This window comes from Ursus americanus, chromosome 11 (genome assembly GCF_024610735.1).
Source record: "Ursus americanus isolate L20-20 chromosome 11, mUrsAme1.1.p, whole genome shotgun sequence".
Lineage (NCBI taxonomy): Eukaryota > Metazoa > Chordata > Mammalia > Carnivora > Ursidae > Ursus > Ursus americanus.
In genome coordinates this window covers 9134565-9153360 of record NC_142137.1, presented here as the reverse complement: position 1 = coordinate 9153360, position 18796 = coordinate 9134565, and the positions used below count along the sequence as shown (strand labels likewise).

The 18796-nt window shown below is 39.5% G+C and overlaps 1 protein-coding gene across 2 annotated transcripts in view; it reads right to left on the bottom strand.

The window, feature by feature from the left end:
- Positions 1–18796, bottom strand: part of ANKRD6 (ankyrin repeat domain 6) — a 188035-nt gene that overhangs the window by 148836 nt on the left and 20403 nt on the right. For both annotated transcript variants that reach the window (XM_087865318.1, XM_087865319.1), the window contains exon 2: positions 14714–14878. The gene's annotated coding sequence lies outside the window, so the exon portion shown is untranslated. The remainder of the gene's footprint in view (positions 1–14713; positions 14879–18796) is intronic.

Here is an 18796-nt window from a genome sequence, read left to right as displayed (position 1 = left end):
GCTAGGGCTGCCGTAACCAAGTACCACAAATGGGTGACTTCGACAACAGAGATTTACTGTCTCAGTTCTGAGGCTAGAAGTCTGAAATCAAGGTGCCAGTAGGATCACTTCCCTCTGAGAACAGTGTGGGAAGGACCCCTCTCGGGCCTCTCACCTTGACTTGTATGTGGCCATCATCGCTGTCCATGTGCTGCGAGTTCCCTGTGCATATATCTATCTCCAAATTTCCTCTTTTTATAGAGATGCCTGGCATGTGCATTGGGGTCCACCCTAATGACTTCACTTTAACTTGATTACCTCTGTAGAGACCTTATCTCCAAATAAGGTCACAATAAAGGGCAATGAGAGTTAGGACTTCCACATATGAATTTTTGGGGGGGACACAATTCAACCCATAACAATCAGCAAATTTAGAGATTTGTAAGAGTTCACAACGATAAGAAAAAAAGAGTTACGTATATTTATGTACACAAGAATTCTTAATTTGGATTTTTAAAGATTCATAAAAGGGTCCATGGTCACCCCAAATTAAGAACCATTGATGGTATAATACCTCAAATATTTTTTTTTAACGTGAAGGTAATAAATGAAAATGTTAAAGGTGTTTGCCACTGGGTAATAGGATTATGAATGCTTGGGAGTATTTCCCAATCCCTATAACAGTTTCAAACTACTTTTATAGTTGAGAAAATAAACACTTTTTTTTTTTTTTAAGGGGAAAAAGAGATGCCTGGGTGGCTCAGTTGGTTAAGCATCTGCCTTCAGCTCATGTCATGATCCCACGGTCCTGGGATCGAGACCCACATTGGGCTCCTTGCTCAGCAGGGAGCTTGCTTCTCCCTCTGCCTGCCACTCCCTCTGCTTGTGCTCTCTCTCTCTCTCTGACAAATAACATCTTAAAAATAAAATAAAAAGGGAAAAATTTTTAATTTAAACCCTTTTAAAAGGATTTAGAAAATGGAAAAAAAAATATGTTTTACACAGTATAGTTATAAACTAAAATAAAGAAATAAAATATTAAGAAAAGGCAGGAAGGTAATCTATCACAATGCTCACAGAGTTCACTAACAAAGGTTATAGGAAGAGTTCTGTGTGTGTCTTCCTTTTTTGTGTGTGTCTTCCTAATTTTTTTAGACCTATTTATTTTAGATAGAATGCATGTGCAAGACAGCACAAGACGGGGGGTGGTATGGGGTAGAGGGAGAGGGAGAAGCAGCCTCCCTGCTTAGCAAGGAGCCAGACGTGGGACTCGATCCCAGGACCCCAAGATCATGACCTGAGCCAAAGGCAGATGATTAACTGACTGAGTCACCCAGGCGCCCCCCTAATTTTTTTTTTTAATGAACTATATTACACTTAAAGTCTGAACAAACCAATAAATCTTATTAGTTAAAAACACAGAGTTTAAGTATTTGGTTGTATATTAAATGTTCAACATTAAGGACGGAATTAGCAAATTACTGATACAGTAACATAATGCAGCATTATGCAGCTTTTAAGTGACCATTATGAAAGATACGTAGAAACAGAAAACAGCTTATGAGACACTTCTGTGAAAAAACTAAGATATGAAAATACATATACACTAATTATGACATGGAAAATAAATACATTAGATGGTAATTTGCAAAAATGAAAATCTTTTAAGAGTAGGATTATGCATTATTTTTAAAGATTCTCTAATACAATTATATTTTCATTTTAAAAGTATTTACGAAAATGTTCTTTTCTAAGAACATTTGTATCTTGTTTAACACTGTCTGCAACAGCTTATAACCATTCCAAGAATCAACTTCTGGACTAGAAAATTGCTGGCAAAACCTCAGGATTATCTATCTCCCCTCCCCCCACACAGCCCAGCGGTAGTTCATTACAAGTGGCTGGTCTCACTTTCACTTGCACGTGGGTACCACCTTTCTAGAGGACAACTTGGCAGTATCTGTTAAACCTGTAAATGTTCACTCCTGCGGTGCCTGGGTGCCTCAGCTGGTTAGATATCTGCCTTTGGCTCAGGTCCTGATCCCAGGGTCCAGCCCCAAGTCATGCTGAGCCTGCTTCTCCCTCTCCCTCTCCCACACCCCCTGCTTGTTCTCGCGCACACTCTCTCTCTCTCTCTCTCAGATAAATAATAAATAGGATCTTAAAAAAGAGAGAGAGAGAGAGAGAAATTTTTTTTAAAGTAAGTGTTCTTTCCCTTGGAACATTTTCACATGTGGGAATCTGTCCTACAAAAAAAATTCTACACATGTACAAATGTAAAGGTAACAAGAGTGAACAACTAGTCTACTTGGCGGGGAGTCCTTTGTCAAGGGGACTGGGGGAGAGACAACTTCATTTAGAAAAGCTGTGGACAGACCTAGAATAACTACTAAATGAAAAACCCATGTAGCTTTGATTTGCTGCCCAGTTTATCTATTTCCTTTGATGTCTTTATTTCTGGCAACTGACCAGAAACAAGGGTGCTGACTCAACTCTCCATGTTCCAATCATATGCATGCCAGTACAGATACCAACATACAGATTCAACTGAAATAAGTGCGTTTTAAATTGCTTTCTTCTCTCAGCTTCACAGAATTTAGAGTATAGCAACTCTTAATATGAAAATAAGCATGGCATGAGAGCCATGTGTTCTCCCATCTTTTCCTATTTTTGTTTAAATAGGAAATGTCTAGATCCTAAGTTTGGGTTCCTAGGATTTGTTTCCTAAATAAGTTGTGTTTCCATGTATCTACTCGCATTTACATAGAGACTGTCACATTGTTGCTTTCTGATAATTTATAAATGAGATAAATTTCTCACTTTAGGTTGACTTTCTTTTATGGTTGACTCAAAGTACAAAAATTCGGAACGGGTTAAGAATACAGTTAAAGCAGATCTCTTCAGTGTATGCTGCAAAGGAGGCCACTTAAAAATGAAATTAACACTATGTTTCTAGACTGTGTTCATTGTAACAATGTAGTGGGCAATTTTTCAGATAAACAAAGAAGAGGGAAAAAATTCTATAAATTATTGATATTTGAGTTCCTCCAGATGAAAATATCTCCATGAACTCGATGATATCTATTTGCGGACCACTGTACATTCTGTACTTCAAGCTGGAGACAGCTTGAGGGATGGGAGGGAAAAAGAGCAAAGGAAGTGGGTCGAGCTGTGCAACAGCATGGTGTGGGCTAGCTGGCAAGAGCTGACACACCTCGTGGCGTTAAGTTGTCAGGTTATTTAGGCCTTGAGTCTCACCATTAAAAGGACCGACGGGTGATTGGAACACAAAGTTTTTAAAAACCATTTGCATTGGTAATGTTAGATGCTACTTTCAAAATAACCTTAGTACACTAGATTATAATAAATACTATGTCTTTGGTACACAGAAATTTTCTGGTGAGACTTAAAGTTAGTTAACCCTAGAAGGCTAAGAATAAAGATGAGATTGGGGCACCTGGCTGGCTCAGTCATCAGAGCATGTGACTCTTGATCTCAGGGTTGTGAGTTCAAGCCCCACAATGGGTGTAGAGATTACTTAAGAGAAAAAAATCTTTGCAAAAAAAATCTTTGCTCAGCAGGGAGCCTGCTTCTTCCTCTGCCGGCCAATCCCCGTGTTTGTGCGCACGCGCTCTCTCTCCCTGTCAAATAAATAAAAATCTTTAAAAAAAAACCTTAAAAAAATAAAGATGAGATTTAAAAAGCAAAGAAAAACGAAGTAACACCTTTAAAGTAAAATGTTTCAAATGATGTAACAAACATACACTTTTTAATAAATTCTCTAGCCCTACAGCAGTACTTACATTAAGGTAAAAAGCATAGGCAAGGAAGGGAAAACTCATCATATGCCTCAATTTGAAATTCAGGATGCCAGGTTAGGAAAAAAATCTAATAATGTCTGATTTTTAAAAACTCTATTAAATACAAAAAAGTATAAGCAACGCACAGTGACAACACAGAGCAAGCTCAGTGGCTACGAGAAAGACGATGAGAGATCAGAGAGCAGGCAGTGGCCTCTCTTCCTCTGGGGCTTTTCCTCACCAGGTGTGAGCCCAGGCATCTGGCGGAGCAGAACCGTCTCACAGGGCCGAGACATAATACAGCAAGCTGGCCTGAGCAATCCGCAGACGTTGGGGCAGGGGACGGAATGATTTTTTCTGCTTTCCAGAGGGAAATGGTGGGGCAGATGGCCTGAAACAACATGATTCGCCTTGGCTTGCACAGAAAGCCATGCATAGCCAAAGAGAGCCAGATGGGGAGACCCGGTGAGACGCTGAGATGGTGGCGGCGATAGGACTCCCTCTTCATAACGTGGAGCCAGGTTCATATCAGCACACTCACTCTGAGGTTTTCCGGAAGAATCCACAAGCAATGCATTCATACTCCTGGCACAGCAATCCTAAGAGGAGCTAAAAGTAAAGGCCCCAGCAAGTTTTTGACAGGTGCACAATGAAGCAGAACTACTACCAAAGACAACGGAAGAGCTGGGAAGCCAATGACCCGCAGTAAACACACGTCCCCACTCCTCTGCAGGCTCCTCCACCTTCGGACCCGGGATGAATTTACTAGCTCTGGGCAGAATCACAGTTACCTAGACTTTGACGGTATGGGCTGTTCTGGAACTCTAGGTAATGTGTCTGTGCATACAGAGAGATGCATCTATATTTATGTGTGTGGAGATGAAAGGGAAGAAGGAAGAGCTGAGGGAAGGAGGGTTATTCCTCATTTAGAAGAAACAGGAGGTGGAAATACTTGACCCCCAATGTGGGCCTTGAACTCATGGCCCTAAGCCACCCACGCACCCCAGAACTACCTGACCTCTTAACTAATCCGTCATCTATAGGACCTTGTGCAAAAATCTCTATACATTTACTTGAAAGAAAGGTATTCCAAGAAGGTATTCCAGAGGCGCCTGGGTGGCTCAGCCAGTTAAGCATCTGCCTTCAGCTCAGGTCATGATCTCAGGGTCCTGGGATGGAGCCCTGCATCGGGCTCCCTGCTCAGCAGGAGTGTGCTTCTCCCTCTCCCTCTGCCCCTTTCCCTGCTTGTGGGTTCTCTCTCTCTCAAAGAAATAAATAAAATATATATTTTTTTAAATGAGGTATTCCAAAAGGCACTGTGCTCTGTGCAACAGACTCTCTTGGACTAGTTGTACTGTAAGTAAGTTCCTATAAAAACACCTGGGTGACTCAGTTGGTTATGCCTCCAACCCTTGATTTCGGCTCAGGTCATGATCTCAGGGTTGTGAGATCAAGCCCTGTGTTGGGCTCTGGGTTGGGCATGGAACCAGCTTAAGATTCTCTCTCCCTCTGCCCCTCCCCCATCTCTAAAATTTTTTTTAAAAAATCTAATTGATATAGAAAGAATTAAGATTTATCCTGCCTGTCTTACTACAAACTGCACCACTAGTAACCAAATAGTAAATGAGATAAAGTATCTCTTTACATTTCAGCTAATAAATAAAGAAGGAATGATGCAATCAGAATATCCATTTAGCAACACTCAAAGGATTAATGGATCTAGACTTAAAGCATCAGTGGCTGCTAAAAGCGAGAGAAAAAAAACAGACAGTACGTGCCTTCTGATAAAAACACACCACCTCTTATGAAGTAGTCTTGCAATAAATTGAGCTTGCACGTGACCAACTTCAAGACCCAACTGCCAATTTACAAGTACTGGGGACAGGAAAAATATTTTAAATGACACGACAAGGACACAACCAGTAAAATCCAAGAGGTGTAAAGCTCTATAGGACAAAAAGCCTGGTTTCATCAAAAGATAGTTCAAAAGGAAAAAGAGAGAGAATGAACAGGCAAGTAACAATAAAAGGAGACTTAAGAATCACATTGACCAGGGTGCCTTAATTAATTTAGATTCCATAAATCTAAAAAGATATATGCACCCCTATGTTTATTGCAGCATTATTTACAATAGCCAAGATATGGAAACAACCCAAGTGTCCACTGATAGAGGAATGGATAAAGAAGTTCTGCTAGGTAGGTAGGTAGGTAGGTAGGTAGATAGATAGATAGACACACACATACACACAATGGAACATTACTCAGCCATAAATAGTGCTTGCTTTGGCAGCACATATACTCAGGCATAAATAAGAATGAGATATTGCCATTTGCAACAAAATGGATAGATATAGAACGCATTATGCTAAGTGAAATAAGTTAGAGAAAGACAAATACCATATGATTTCACTTATTTATGGAATCTAAAACTCAAAACAAATGAACAAACAAAGAAACAAACAAATACAGAGAACAAACTGATGGTTGCCAGAGGGGAGGTGGGTGTGGGGATAGGTGAAATAGATAAAGGGGATTAAGAGATACAAACTTGCACTTATAAAATAAGTTACAGAGATGAAAAGAACAGCGTAGGGAATATGGTTAACAATTTGTAATAATGTTGTTGGTGACAGATGGCGCCTACACTTACCATGGTGAGCACTGAATAATGTATAGAATTGTTGAATCACTATGTTGTGCACTTGAAAGTAATATAACACCGTATGTTAATTATACTTCAATAATTTTTAAGAAGTAAAATACACCTAAAGAGTAAATTTAATAAGAAATGGACACTCCCTATACGAAGACAACTAAAAACTGCTGAGGAATGTCCATGAAAGATGACTTAAAGGGGAAGACAAATCTTGTTCTTAGATAGGAAAACCCCTTAAAGGAGTGGTCTACAGATTTCTCTCCTCTCCCTTGAGTCCATTCCAATCAGGCTTTCACGCCATCACTCCAGTACAATTCGTACAAGGTCACTGGTGATCTGCACATTGCTAAACTCCAATGTCACTTCTCAATTTTCCACTAACTTGACCCCTTAGCATCATTTGAGGAAATAGATCCTTTCTCCTTGACATTGCTTTGGCTTCCGGGAAAACAGGCACAGACACGCACAGACACACACACACACACACACACACACACACACACATGCTCTCTCTCTTGCTCTCTCTCTCACTCCCCCACCTAGTTCTCTTCCTATCTTTCTGGCCGTTCCTTCCCATCCTCTTTAGCTTGCTCTTCCTCCTCATCTCCTTACCTGTAATGTTAGGTAGTCCCAGGACTCAGTCCTTGGGCCTCCAGTCTATCTGTAGTCATTCTTTAGGTGTCTTTGTGCAGTCTCATGGCTTAAATTACTTTCAAGTGCTGATAACTCCAGCATTGGACTTTCCAGCCTAGATTTCTCCTCTAAACTCCAGACCTCTCTTACCTTGTCTCCTATTCTTCTCTGTACTGCTCTAAACATGATGGGCTCTCTTCCTCCTGTTCTTTGAAAATACCAGTGTGTACTCACCTCAGGACCTTTGCACTTGTTGATTCCTCTACCTGGAATGCTCTTTCCCCAGACATTCACAGGGCTTGCTTCCTTCTTTCCTTCAGAAATTCACCCAAAGAGACTCCTCAATGAGCTCTTCCTGACCATCTTATACAAAGTGCACACAAATACTTATATTACTGCTTTCCCCTTTAACCTTTCGTCTTTATCACTTTGGGCCACCTAATATTTATCTTGTTCATATTCAGTGTCTCCTCTAATACCCATTTCCTGAAAGATACTCTAGGTCAGAGTTATCAAATAGAAATATAATTGAGCCACATATGCAACTTAAAATTGTCTAGTAGCTATGTTAAACACAAAAAAAGCAACAAGTAAAATTAATTTTAATTATATATTTTATTTTACCCAATATATCACTGCAACATGCAGCACTAGCAACATTTAAATGCTTATCAGTAACCACATGTGGCCCGTGGCTACCATATTGGATGTGCAGCTCTAGAATGTAAGCTTCATCTACGGCAGGGCTTTGTGCGGATTTTGTAACTAGAACATGCCTGGGGCACAGCAGGTACTTCACCAATTTCTTTGAAAGAATGAGTGATTCGGTATCACATGGAGTCTCCACCCAATAATCCATGCATTCACTAGAATCCCAAATAACAGATATTTTTTTAAATTTATTTCTGTTTTAAGAGGGGTGGACAGAGGAAGAGAGAGAATCTTAAGCAGGCTCCACACCCAGCATGAAGCCCAGTGTGGGGCTCGATCTCACAACCCTGAGATCACGACCAGAGCTGACATCAAGAGTCAGTCGCTTAACTGGATGAGCCATTTAGGAGCCCCTCAAATACCCCATTTTATAAACAGGTGTTTCCTCTTCCCTTTCTGGAACTTACTGAGGTGGGTATAAGAAAGTGAGGCAATAATAATTAACAGTTATCCTAAAGAAAACCTAAAACATAAGAGACAGCTTTAGTGCGTCATTGAGAAAGACTTGAATTTTTTTTTTAAAGATTTTATTTATTTATCTGACAGAGACAGCCAGCGAGAGAGGGAACACAAGCAGGGGGAGTGGGAGAGGAAGAAGCAGGCTCCCAGTGGAGGAGCCTGACATGGGGCTCGATCCCAGAACGCCGGGATCACGCCCTGAGCCGAAGGCAGACGCTTAACGACTGTGCTACCCAGGCGCCCCCGAGGAAGAGTTGAATTTTTAAGAGAAGTCTCAGTCAATATTCATTACTCGTGAAGTGAAAAATAAACAGCCCCAGAACTGGAGGGTGGAGGAGTTAAAGGGATGAAAACTAAGGGAGGGGGGGGAATCAAGAAGAAACAAGTTTGTAATACAAATTTTTACAAAATGATGTGACTTAAAAATTTCTCTAAATACTAAAAATTCTAAATTCAGATTAAGCAGCCAGACAAATACTGTTAGCTAGGAAAAGTCATCACCACTCTGAAAAATTAAAACTGAAAATTTAATTCTAAGCAAACCTGCACATTCAACCATCAAAAAAGAACATATTTGTCATGCCTAAATAAATAACATCTAAATATTTATAAATAATACGGTAAGAACTTGAGTTTTGCTCAGCTGATTTATACAGATTTGACATTTCCCCATAGTCTATTTTCACTTTTGAATAAAAGGTTTTAGGTAACACAGAATATTTCATTAAACTTTGAGTAAAAAAATCCAGACAGGTAAAAGAAGTACCCTCATTATCGCCTACTGGGTAAAATGTGAATATTTAGACTCCCAAACAGAACTTCAGAAGTGTCTTTAGAGAGAGAGAGGGTAAACTATTAAGAAAAAAATCATCTGTGAGACCCAAAGCCATAGATGCCTGGTGTGAGTTACCTTATGGTTTTTAGAGGGCTTTTCGGCTCAGTAGCTCAGCAGCGATGCCTGCTTAGACATCTGGGGGGACTTGCGGGGGGGGTGGTGCTTGGGAAGTAAAGAATGTGGAACAACATACACACTGCCGTATGAACTCCGAAGAACTCTGTCAGTGTTACAGGAATTTTTGCAGTTGTTTTAAACTGCAAAATGTGTTTACAGGTACGAATTAAGTTTCAAACCGCACTAAGGGAATGCACATCAGCTCCAGGTTTCACAAAAATATATGCTTCCTGATCAAGCCTCAAAATGCTACACAGATGAATGAGTTCCCCAACATGTGATGCTTTCAGGAGTTTTGGGTGCAGGAGGCCTGAGCAACAATGATCTTCCCTACATAGCGTGAGCTCTTGTGATACTCTTCAAAGAGAATCAGTGAAGTGTGAATCTTTTGCAAGGGTTCCAATCTTTCTAAGAATCCCATCTTTCAAATCATTTGGATACTGAGTATTATGACCTCAGTTCTAGCATCACAAAAATCCGTGTGCCTTCCATCTTGACTTTTGACCTATCGACACAGTGAGTCCTTGATAAATACAGGGCGTAAATGCTGTGGCTATGAGTTTAAATACTAAGACAGTGTCCAGTAAATAGCTGAGGAATCTACCAAGATATCACAAGTGTAGCATGAAATAGGATTCATAATATTTCATCAAAAGGAATGAAGCATATTCCACCCAAAGCAAACTCCAAACCATAAATCAACTTACCAGAAATATCTGTTATATTCAGAAGGAAAAAAAAAAAAGACTTCCCTGTTGTATCAATAAATAATACGCCATGTATTATAAATATCAACTGATTTATAGTTTTTCTCTGAAAGAATTCATGGATGAAGCTTAATTAGACAACCTCAGAGTATTAAATTCATTAGCAAAGTTGTTGAAACCTTACTTTGTGGGTTTAACAAAGCCAAGCAATAGCTTTTCATATATAGATCTCATACAAACTGATAGTTTATAAGAAAGTGAATACTTAAAAAAAAAAAAGTGCACAAGAGGGTGCGCCTGGGTGGCTTAGTCGTTAAGCGTCTGCCTTCGGCTCAGGGCGTGATCCTGGCGGCTCAGGGCGTGATCCCGGCGTTCTGGGATCGAGCCCCACGTCAGGCTCCTCCACTGGGAGCCTGCTTCTTCCTCTCCCACTCCCCCTGCTTGTGTTCCCTCTCTCACTGGCTGTCTCTCTCTCAAATAAATAAATAAATAAAATCTTAAAAAAAAAAAAAGTGCAAAGAAATTCACAGGCATTTCACACACAGAGAAGAGAATGAAATTCAAGAGCTAAAAACATACACAAATGTTTGGCTTTCTTTATGATCAAACAAAAATAAAACAATAAAGATATAATTTTTTTTACCCAGAATATAAAAAAATTAGAATAATCAATACTGAGAAGAGGGCAAAGAAAACAGACACGTGTTGCTAATAAAAATTTCTGGAAGGCAATTCGGCAATATGTGTCAAAAGCTTTAAAAATAGGGGCGCCTGGGCGGCTCAGTCTTTAAGCATCTGCCTTTGGCTCAGGTCATGATCCTGGGGTCCTGGGATAGAGCCCCACACTGGGCTCCCTGCTCAGCGGGGAGTCTGCTTCTCCCTCTTCCTCTGCTTCTCCCTGGACTCATGCTTGCTCATGCTCTCTCTCTCTCACTCACTCTCTTTCTTAAATAAACAAATAAAATCTTCAAAAAAAAAAAAAAGCTTTAAAAATATAAATAACTACCTTTTCCTTTAGCAATTCCATTTCTCTTTAAGGAAAGTAACCTCAAGAGTGAGATTAACATACAAAAACGTTTATTGAAGTATCACATGTAAAAGTGAAAAACTGGAAACCACATAAAGCTTCAATAATTATGGGAACAGTTTAATAAACTGAAACATATTCAATATATTTCACTCAATGTAGTTCTGTCTTTTAAACAGAATGATGTTGAAAACTGAGTAATACGGGAAAAGGTTCATGATATAATTATTAAGGGGAGAAGTTAAAAAATATCATGAAGAGTATGATCTCAATGTTGTGGACAAAAAATATACATAAGGATATATACCAATATAGTAATAGTGGTTAACTATAGGTGAAGGATTGGAGACGTTTATCTTCTTTGCTGCTAAATTTCTGTATTATCTACTTTTCTACAGTGAATATGTATTAATTCTGTGACTAAGTACCTTACCCATAACAAACAAAAAATGTAGATGCTAACAGTATCTCCATCTTAAATATGACAAAACTGAGGCACAGAGACGTCAAGTAACTTGTCCATGGTCACACAGCTAGTATGTCATGGAACCAGGATTTGTCCTAGTTGACCTAGCTCCAGAGTCTAATCTCTTAACCACTTTGCAATGATTCATATTTTTTAAATAATTTAAAGCAAAATCCCAGGCAATCTATGATTACATGCACCACAAATTCTTAAAGAAAAAGGATGGTTGTGGGCCAGCACTTCACGGCGTATTGGGGGGCAGATGGTAAAGCCGGAAGTTCTATCCTTTTTTTTTTTTTTTTAAAGCCAGAAGTTCCCTCCTGTCTCCAATTTGTCCCTTTTTTGTTTTGGCTTTTTACTCAGGTTATCTGAAAAGTCATTTATTTACTCTTCTATCACCATTCTCCCTTCCCTCAACACACACACAAACACAAATCATCTCAAATGGTAATTGGTAATACTCTCCTGCTCTTTCCCAGCCCACAACAATTCCCTGAGAATTTCTTTCCTGTTCCTAAAAGCCAAGGTGGGTCCCACACAAGTAACTCCTCAGAAGTCTATCCAGACATATTAAAATTTATCTTACAAGCCGGTATAAAACAAAGTATTTTCCATTTCCCTTGCAAATAGAAATGTATGCTATTTTCCCCTAAGGATGTTACAGGGTGGTTTAGATGAAAGCAATGTAAGTTCTTGGAAAGGTGCTATTAAAATACAAAAGACTCTTGACAAACTATGGTGTGTCACATAAGAATAGGTAAGATTACAGGATCTTTTCCTGTGTATCATGTGTCGTTCCTGCTCTGGCCTCCGAACAAAAGCCTGACAGATGTAAGTGCTTGTAGATAACACTCTGAGCCAGGGTACATTGCGATTTCCGTAAGGGTGCAGATGATCAAGTTGCAAGAGACTAAAAAAAATGTCTTATGTAACTTAGAGGAAAAAATATTACTAATCAGTATAAAGCAAGCTTCAGACATCTGTTGTTCTAAAATTGGACACTTGATCAGGTTAAAAAGAAGAGAAATTCCTGCTGGTGGAAGCAGGAATTAGGCTACTAGATAAAATGTCACCACTAGTGATGAAATTATCTTATTACAGAACAATGGCAGCTTTTTAACTTCAGGGACCAATAACACTTCTCCTCAGTTACAGTTCAAAAAAAATATTTTATTTTGTTATCCCAAAGCTTCTTAAAGACAGGCTCGGGTTACTGAAGGGCTGTGGTTTTATACCTAACTGATAAATTAGATTGATCCATATCTCCAGTACAAAGATCTTCATTATCATATCTTTGTTTTGCAAAAGTAACCTAACAAAAGATTGCCTTACCAAAGAATGAGACTACTTCAATGATAAAAATTTATCAAAAAGCAATCTTAAAATTCATACAAAACCCCAAAAGACCTCATATAGATAAAGCAATCGAGCAAAAAGAACAAAGCTGAAAGCATCCCACTACGTGATTTCAAAATGTACTACAAAGCTATTGTAATTAAAACAGCATGGTACTGGCATAAAAACAAATATAGAGCCCAATGAAACAGAATAGAGAGCCCAGAAATAAATTGATACATTTATAGTCAATTGATCTTCGAGAAAGGTGCCAAGAATACACAATTGGAAAGGACAGTCTCTTTAATAAATGGTGTTGGGAAAACTGATTGTGCACATGCCAAAGAATCAAATGGGACCCTTATCTCCCTCCTTATGTAAAAATCAACTCAAAATGGATTAAAGACTTAAATGTAAGAACTGAAACTGTTAAGACCACTAGAAGAAAACATAGAGAAAAATCTTGACATTGGTGTGAGCCATGATTTTTTGGAAATGACCTCAAACACAGAGGCCACAAAAGCAAAAATAAACAAATGGGATTGCATCAAACTAATAAGCTTCTGCACAGCAAAGGAAACAATCAACAGAGAGAAGAGACAACTATGGAAGGGGAGAAAATATCTGAACATCATCCAAAATATATAAGGTATTCAGGGTGCCTGGGTGGCTCAGCCGGGTAAGTGTCTGCCTTTAGCTCAGAGCATCATCCAAGGTCGTTGGATGGAGCCCTGCATGGGGCTCTGTGCTCAGCATGCGGTCTGCTTGTCCCTCTTCCTCTGCTCCTCCCCCCGCCCTCCCCCCCGCCCCATTCCTATATGCTCTCTAAAATAAATAAATAAATCTTTAAAAAAAATAAAGTGGGCAAAGGACCTGAATAGAGATTTCTCAAAAGAAGACATAAATAAATGGCCAAGAGATATGTGAAAACATGCTCAACAACACTAATCATCAGGGAAATGCAAATCAAAATCACAATGAGACACCAGCTCACACTTGTTAGACTGGCTAGCATCAAAAAGACAAAAGATAACAAGTGTTGATGAGGATGTGGAGAAGAGCGAACCCTTGCACACACTTGGTGGGAATGTAAATTGGTGCAGCCTCTGTGGAAAACAGAAGGGAGGTTCCTCAAAAAATTAAAAATAGAACTACTATATGACCCAGCAATTCCACTTCTGGGATACATTCAAAAGAAATGCAAATAGGGTATCAGAGACATTTCCTCTCCTGTGTTCATAGCAGCATTATTCACAATAGCCACAGCATGGAAACAACCTAAATGTCCACTGACGGATAAGTGAATAAAGAATGTGGTGTGTAAATATATAGCGGAATCTATTTCAGCCTTAAAAAAGAAGTACGTCCTGTCGGTTTTAACACCGTGCATTAATGTGGAGGGCATTACTCTAACTGAAATGAGCCAGACAGAGAAAGGTAAATACTACATGATCTCACTTAAGCAGAATCTTTGGGGGAGAAAAAAGTGAACTCATAAAAACAGTGAGTACAAAAGAGGTTGCCAGGGGCTGGTGGGTGGAGAAAATACGGTACAAGCCTTCAGTTATAAGATGAATACGGTCTGAAGATCTAATGTACATGTTGACTATAGTTGATAATACCATATATAACTGAAATGTGTTAAGAAAGTAGAACTTAAATGTTCTTAACAAAAATTTTTTAAAAAGGTAAACACGTGAGGTATGGAAGTGTTAACTCCATAGGGGGAATCCTTTCACGATGTATAGGGATAACAAAGCGTCATGTTGTACACCTTAGATATCTTGCTAAAAAGGAAACTTAAAATTTTATTTGTCAATTAGGCCTCAATAAAGCTGGGGGGGAGACAAAAATGCCTCAACAATGGTTTCTGATTAAAGAAAATTTATTAAACACCTCCCCAATCTCCTCTCCCACCAAAGACCCTGCTAATGTGAGAAAAAAGGAAGAAACACAAGCGACATTAAGAAACAGAACATGGGGGGTACCTGGGTAGCTCAGTTGGTTAAGCATCTGCCTTGGGCTCAGGTCATGATCCCAGGGTCCTGGGATCGAGCCCGGCGTCGGGCTCCCTGTTCAGCGGGAGCCTGCTTCTCCCTCTGCCTCCTGCTCATGCTCTGGCTCTCTCTCTTTCTCAAGTGAATGAATAAAATCTTTAAAAAAAAAAAAAAAAGAACATGGGAGCACCTGGGTGGCTCAGTAGGTTAAGCACCTACCTTTGGTTCACGTACCTTCGGCTCAGTGGTGATCCCAGGGTCCTGGGATTGAGCCCCACATCCAGCTCCCCGCTGCCCTTCCCCGCTCTTGTGCTCACTCTCTCACTGTCTCTCTCTCTCAAATATAACTAAATAAACAAATAAATAAATAGAAAGAGAACACGGGATAGGTCAAACGTGGAGGAGAGATTTTAGTAGTTATGCAAGATAGAAAGTGGAGAAGCAGTAATTGCTATATCAGGGGTAGAAAAAGCCTCAGTGTGGTGTTTACAGAGGGGGACACTTGCAAAAAGGGACAATTTTGCTCTGCAAAACCCTACTGAGTTTTGAGACTTAGAACCACTTGGTACTGAGGTGGACACAATACCCAAATTGGGGAGAAACTGAAAGTCGGCATTTGTATCTTGTTGTCAGTGCCCCACATGCACTGATTATGACACTGTCTGTCTCAAACATTATAATATTAAAAACCATGTACACACACCCATCCGCGCACATGTGAATCTTCCCAGTACTAAGAACTGAGCAGAGGGCAGACGCACACCTGCTGGCCATGCTGCTCCCCTGCACTAATCTCCACACCACCCTTTCTGGCCAAGCCACTGCTTTACTCCACTGTTTCTCTTTTCGCCTATATTTCCTGTGCAGCCGAACAGTTTTGGCCTTTAATGCCTTACAGAGATGTGTGAGTAATAGCAGCAAAGGTGGTGCAGAAGTGCCTGAGGCACCTTGCAGAAGGCAAAGGATGGAACTTAAGACCAGCAGGTAATCAAGGACCTGTGGAAGTATCTGCCAAACATCACTGGGAAGACTGGTTAGGGTCTGGAAGAACCCATGGCTAGAGGGCAATCAGGGCTTCAGAGAGCATGGTGCCAAGAACATCTCCAAAGGAATTATGCATAACCCAACCTGTTCATGCTGATTCATTTCTTGCTGTCATTTCTCAAATTGTATACTGAGCTGAAAGTGGATCCTGATTATGAGCCGTCAATGCCTCCACTCTAGGCACAGAACGCTGTCAGTCAAACATCCACTCTCTCAAGGTGGATGGAAAGGAGCTTTCTTCAAAATTTCTCATTTTTAAAAAAAAATTTATTTATTTATTTGAGAGAGAGAGAGCACAAGCAGGGGGAGCAATAGAGGAAGAGGGAGAAGCAGGCCCTCCGCTGAGCAGGGAGCCTGATGTGGGGCTCGATCACGGGATCATGACCTGAGCTGAAATCAAGAGTTGGATGCTTAACCAACTGAGCCACCCAGGTGCCCCAAAATTTCTCGTTTTTATTACAAAATATCTGACACATATAAAAGACTGTATGTAATATAGTACACATGTGTTAGTAATGAAAATGATAATAAAACTCATTTCCCAACTTAGAATATAACCAATAACAGTTGAAACTATGCTTACCCCAATCACATACCCAAAGTGTAAGTACTATTTGAATTTTGTGTTTAGTTTCCTTTGCCATTATGATGGTTTTGCCACACAGACATATATCCATAAGCCATACATCATTTAGTTTTATTTTTCAGTTTGTAAAATTAATATTAATATTGTATTAATTCATGTGTGGCTTGCCTTTTTTTCTGCCAACATTATGTTTCCTCTCTAGAGATTCTGAACGGTTTCTAAGGCACATGCTTCATATGCACTACGTTTTGCCCATAAAGCCTCCAACTGCCTTTTAGTCTTAAACATGAACACAAAACCAAGGATCACCAGACATTCAAGAAAAGTTTTCCAAATGAAAAGAAGAGACCATGGTGAACAAAAAGAAACAACCCTGCAGGAAGCCCTTGAGATAATGTTGGTAACTGACAAGAACTGAAAAAATAAATAAATAAAATAAAAACTTGAATTAGTATCCTCAGAAAGATTAAATAAAGTATTATAGAACAAGTTATAATGAGAAAAGAATGATCAGAGAACAAAAGATGTTCTTGGAAATAAAAATGCAACTGACAACATTTTAAAAATTCAAGAGATGGACTGAAAGTTTAAAAAAATCTCCCAGGAAGTAGAACCAAAAGACAGAACTAGAATAGATACAGAAAACTTAAGCAAAAAGAGGTTCAATGCAATAGGTCCAATATCTGCATATCATTAGTTCTCAAAGAGAAAGGAAAGAGAAGACAAGATAATTAACAAAGAGATGATAGAAGAAAATTTCCCAGAAGTGGAAATCGAGTCTCCATATTGAATGAGCCAAGCACAATGAATGGGAAAGAAAAAAACAACAACAACAATCTAGTGTGATGTGGTTGACATTTCAGAGTTACCAAATTCTCTAGATAGAGAAGGAAAGATCATTTTTAATTTTTTTGATTATTTTAAAAAAGAATTTAAGGATCCATTCCATTTTCTCTTCCTCCTCATTACTCTGGGATAGGTGTAACCATTTGAAGAGGTACCAAAAAAAGGCACCCAATCAATTACACTAAAAGCCCCAGACTGTCCTAGAAGTAAACCAATTGTAGGTTATTGCTAATGTGAAGTAGTGGAAACGGCGAGTTGACCAAGCGCTGTAATAAAGTTAGAAGCTACAGCTATAAATGAAAGTTAGCCTCGGAAGGGATCGATGTAGTCCTGTTTCCCACAAGTTGGAAGACTTTACGCTGAGCATAATATTTTGTGAAGCAGGAAATCAAATTCCCATCATGAATATGTTTAAAACTAGAAACTCATCTTAGTGGCTGATTCATAGGGGTAACTGTCTACTTTTCTGCTTTCTTAAAACATCTCTAAAGATAAATAAAAGGGCTCAAGTAACAAGGGATCTGTTAAAACAGAAAGTCTGTTATAGGAAGTAATTGCCCAACGACAATCTTTCATCGTCTTACCCAACAGACCTAGTCTCTCTGAAACAAGATGTTATGTATGAAACATGAAAGAACACAGAGTCGTGACCTCACTCCAATCAGGACTTGGGAGTATTGGTATTTCCAAAGCAATCCGGTCACCATACTAGGTGCCTGGGGTTCTCTGCCCTGTACGTGCTCTCCAGCCTTTACCAGGCGGTCGGTCCCTTCACCCCAGGTCTCCACCCTGCAGCACACAGACATCTTTGTTCCTCAGGCAGACAGACAGAAGCCAAGGGCGAGCTTGTTGTACGTGTTTGGAAAGAACTGCTTATTATTCACCCACTTCTACCACAAATAAATTTCAAAAACTTATTTTGTCTCTGCAAAACTGCCAGATCCCAAACAAATGCAAACACCGCTAACTTCCTTCACTACATCCTTGAGACTAGCAAACCAGTCATGTCTAATGAGCCTGTGAAGTGAGGTAGAATATAACTAAATTAATTCTTAGTTATGTTTTCAGATATGAATTGTATGAGACTCAGTGTGATGCATACTCAATTTATGAGACAAACCTCCAGGGGTGTAAAGTTCAAGAACATCATTTCTAATATTCTATTCACAAGAGTCTGGATTGAATACTGCACACATTTCCGCAGCTGTGGGAGGTCCAGTCAGACTACAATACGTCAGGGGGCTTTTAAAATAATGTTCCTCATTTTCCTTTACAAATAAACCCCAAACATCTTTATTTAACAAATGATACTGAGCTGTTGAGTGAATGTACACTGCTAAAAATATTTAGATCCTGGAGTATTGGCATCAGTTTTGCCATGGACATAAGTCGATTTAACATAAAGCCAGAATCTCATACTTCTTCATGCTGCAAAGTTACTTTGGTAACTGTACATCTTCCTACAAATAGCAAATAATACGTTAGCACAATCTGTCATCAGAAATCTCATCTCAGGGGCGCCTGGGTGGCACAGCGGTTAAGCGTCTGCCTTCGGCTCAGGTTGTGATCCCAGCGTTCTGGGATCGAGCCCCACATCA